Consider the following 4,914-nt stretch of genomic DNA (forward strand, 5'->3'; position numbering starts at 1 on the left):
TGAGGGAATAATTCAAGAAAATTTTCATAATCTTGCTAGAGAGGTAGATGTCCAGATAAAAGAAATCCAGTGAACACTTGTGGATCAAACAAAATGAACATCTCCAAGGCAAATAGTCACCAGATTGTCCAAGGCCAACACTAAAGAAAAGAAGGCAGCCAGAGAGACAGGTCAGATCATATACAAAGAGAACCCCATCAAGCTAACAGTGAAATTCTCAGCAGACACCTGACAAGCCAGGAGATATTGGAGGCCTATTTTCAGCATTCTTAAAGAAAAGAAATTCCAAGCAAGAATTTAATATCCTGCCAAGCTAAGCTTCATAAATAAAGGAGTAAGAAAGTCTTTTCCAGACAAACAAACACTAAGGGAATTTGTTACCACTAGACAAGCCTTACAAGAGATTCTTAAGGGAGTTCTAAATAGGCTACTGACAGAATAATACCTACTATCAAAAAAACAGACATCAGTACATAGCCCACATACCTTACAAAGCAGCCACACAATAGAAACTATAAAGCCACCAGCTAACATCACAGTAGGATTCTATTTCTAGAAAACCCTAAAGACTCCACCAAAATGCTCCTAAAAGTGATGAAAAGACTTCAGTAATGTTTCAGGATACAAAACCAATGTACTAAATCAGTATCATTTATATATATTCATATTGCTAAAGCTCAGAACAAATAATGAATAAATCTCTTTTACAATAGCCACAAAAAATATAATGTCTACAAACACATCTAACCAGGGAGGTGAAATATCACTATAAAGACAACTACAAAACACTTCAGAAAGAAATCATAGATGACTCATACCAATGGAAAAATGTTTTATGCTCATGGACAGGAAGACTTAATGTCATTAAAATGGCCAGACTGCCCAAAGCAATCTACAGATTCAATGTCATTCCTATCAAACTACCAATGTCATTTTTCACAGAACTAGAAAAAACTATTCTAAAATTCATATGGAACCAAAAACGAACACATGTAGCTAATGCAATCCTAAGCAAAAAGAACAAATCTGGAAGTATAACATTAACCAACTTAAAACTATACAATACTATAAGTAACCAAAACAGCATGGTACTGGTACAAAAACGGACATGTGGACCAATGGAATAGAATAGAGAACTCAAGAAATAAAGCCACACACCTACATCCATCTGATCTTTGACAATGTCAACAAAAATAAGCAATGAGGAAATGACTCTCTTTTCAATAAATGGTGCTGGGATAGCTGGCTAGCTATATGCAAAAGAAAGAAACTGGACCGCTACTGATAGCAGCAGCAACCCATTTGGAGTGGCCACTGCCATCATGCTAGTTGCAGCTGGGAGGTGTGGCTAGGGTTGCACACATTGTAGAGCCATTGGGAGCCAGGGATAAGTGGGCCCTTCACCACTTCCAAGTTGGTGGGGCAGAAGCTCCCAAGGTACAGCCACAGCTACCCAAGTTGTGGCTGTGGACATGAGCCTCCAAGTTGTGGCTACGGACAGAACAGGCAGGAGCCCCCCTGCCCCAGGTGCAGGGGCTGCTGTCCAAACTGCAGCTGTGGACTCAAGCATCCTTGCACTCTTGGGGGCCTGGGAAGGCCCCCACTGCCCTCACAGACCCGGAAATGCCTGCTCCCACTGCCTGGCTTCTCCCTTCTATTGATGCCCACTCCAATCTCAGAGCATAGTTGGGGCCAACCCAGGAGCTGTCACACCTGGCCAGGTGTGCACACACTTGGGGCAGTGCTGCTTTGCCAGCCCCCTGGCACCTTGGCCCCCTCCAGACTTTGAGCACCAATGAATATAGGAGGGAAGCCAATGAGGGTGCCGAGGGAAGCTTAGCACTGACCTGCAGGAACCCGTTGGCACCTACAGCCTGGGTGCCATGAATGGCAGCAGGAAACAGACAGGTTCCTGGGTGGAATGGGGTGGGTCTCTGGTGAGGCCCTACCTTCAGGCCAAGGAGGGAATGAAGAGGGGGCCAGGCTGTCAGTCCTGCAGACCAGAGTGGGAACTTGTAGTGCCTTTTGCAGGCCTGCCTATGGCCTACCCATGGACCAATCAGTGTGTACTTCCTTCCCTCTGAGGCCCATAAAATCTCGGGGTTCAGCCAGAGCTGAGCAAACATAGAAATAGCTACAGAGAGGGGCTATGCACTCCAGGGCCCCCTCTGAGCTATTCTGTCACTCAATAAAGCTCCTCTTAACCTTGTTCACCCTCCACTTGTCTGCATACCTCATTCTTCCTGGATACAGGATAAGAACTTGGAACCTGATGAATGGCAGGGCTGAAAGAGTTGTGATACCAACAGGGCTGAAACATACCCCTTGCTCAACTGTTGTAGGTAAAGAGAAGGAGAGAAGAGCTGTGGCCCTTCAGGGAGCCCAGACCTGGGAGCTGTGCCAGGGCTGTGACTTCCCCTTTGGGGCCCTATGAATCTCCAAGCTTCCAGGCACCACTGCGTTCCCCAGTGGCAGCCATGGAAGCTGCTTATCGTGTGCCTGGTCCAGCCACAACCATGCAGAGAGCTGGTGCCCATGCTGGTACCTGGAGCTTCCTGGCCCACTGCAGCAGCCTGTGTCTGACTGTGCACAGTGGCCGGACCCCACGCTGTCTCACTCATGTAACCCTTGCTGCTCCATGCCTTGCTTGCCCTTGGCAGGCATGGGACCCTGCCAAGGCAGGGCAGCCTGCCAGGCCCAGTGGGCAGAATAAGCCCAGCAGGCCAGAACAAAACTTGGGCAAAGGCACCATTAGCCACAGGGGTTTCTGCCCAGAAAAGCAACACCCCAAGGATCCTGCAATGCTACCTTTCACTACATACAAACATTAATTCTAGATGGATTAGAGATTTAAATGCAAGACCTCAAACTATATGAATTCTAGAAGAAAAGGAAACATCATTTTGGACATAGGCCTTGGGAAATAATTTATGACTAAGTCTTCAAAATCAAGTTCAACAAAAACAAAAATTGACAAGTGGGACCTAATTAAACTAAAGAGCATCTGCACAGTAAATGAAACTATGAACAAAGTAAACCTACAAAATGGGAGAAAATATTGAATAACTATGCATCTGACAAAGTAATTTCCAGAATCTATAAGGAACTTAATTCAACAAACAAAACCAACCCCATTAAAAAGTGGGCAAAGAACACGAATAGACACTTTAAAAAAAAAAAAAAAAATATATATATATATACACATATATATATATGGCCAACAAACATGTGAAAAAATTCTCAACATCACTAATTATCAGAGAAATGTAAATTAAAACCACAATGAGATATCATCTCATACTAGTCAGAATGGCTATTATTAAAAAGTGAAAAAATAGCAGGTGCTGGCAACACTGCAGAGAAAAGGGAACTCTTATACACTGTTAATAGGAATGTAAATTGTTCAACCACTGTGGAAAGCATTTTGGAGATTTCTCAAAAAACTAAAAATAGAATTACCATTCAACCCAGCAATCCTATTACTGGGTATATACCCAAAGGAAAAAATTGCTCTACGAAAAAGACACATGCACATGTATGTTCAATATAGCTCTATTCACAATAGGAAAACATGGAATCAGCCTGTGTGCCCATAAAAATGGATTGGATAAAGAAAATGTGGTGCATATACACCATGGAACATTACACAGCTGTAAAAAAAAAAAAAAAAAAAAAAAAAGAAAAAAGAAAAAGAATGAAATCATGTCCTTTACAGCAAGATGGGTGCAGCTGGAGGCCATTAGCCCAAACAAATTAACATACTGCATGTTCTCACTTACAAGTGGGAGCTAAACATTGGGTACTCATGGACATAAAGGTGGCAATGACAGACCCTGGGAACTACTAGAGAGGGGAGGGAGGGAGGATGGAAAGAGTTAAAAAACTACCTATTGGGGATGGGGGCAGTGGCTTATGCCTGTAATCCCACCACTTTGGGAGGCTGAGGCGGGTGGATCACGAGGTCAGGAGATCAACACCATCCTGGTCAATATGGTGAAAACCTATCTCTTCTAAAATACAAAAAAAATCAGTCTGGGCATGGTGGTGCATGCCTGAAGTCCCAGCTATTTAGGAGGCTGAGGCAGCGGAATTGCTTGAACCTGGGAGGTAGAGATTGCAGTGAGCTGAGATCGAGCCACTGCACTCTAGCCTGTGTGACAGAGCAAGACTCTGTCTCAAAAAAAAAAAAAAAGGAAAGAAAAACTACCTATTGGGTACTCTGCTCACTACCTGGGTGACAGGATCATTCATATCCCAAACTTCAGCATCATGCAATATACCCATGTAACAAACCTGCACATGTACCCCCGAATCTAAACTAACAGTTGAAATTATTTTAAGAAAAATAATACACACACTCATAGATATACAGATTTCCATCTATAGTTATATCTGTATCTATATTGAAAACCATGAGTTCAACTGATTCTAATCCAGTAATGTAAATTTCATTCCAGTTTTCTCCCTTACCATATTTGTAATTTTCTTCTTCGACAGTAAGAGACCTGGCTCCCATTATCCTTAATATTCTTACAATTGAGTCTTATTACTCACAGTAGTTATACTCTATAAAGTCCCCAGGAACACTGAATTACTAAATAATGAAAAACTGGTCAGAGAGGAAGTACAGGGTTAGGTTCCTGCAAGTCTCTGGTCACAACATTTCTATCCACTAATCAATATATAACCTTCTTTTATGTGTGTTTCCATTAAGGACGCCTTATTTAGTATATATTCTTCATTCATTAAAACTGAATTCATGGCCAGCAGCACCATAACTCATGCCCAAGTGAAGCTTATCTACACATGTATTTTCTCCATAAGGCACATCACAGCCTTCTTGTGTGTAGTAAGAACATTAGTCAGCACTTCAGCCCTATGCTTCGAGCCATTTTAAACAGTGAAATCACCACA

This window comes from Sapajus apella, unplaced genomic scaffold (genome assembly GCF_009761245.1).
Source record: "Sapajus apella isolate SASKATOON/1434 unplaced genomic scaffold, GSC_monkey_1.0 scaffold24, whole genome shotgun sequence".
Lineage (NCBI taxonomy): Eukaryota > Metazoa > Chordata > Mammalia > Primates > Cebidae > Sapajus > Sapajus apella.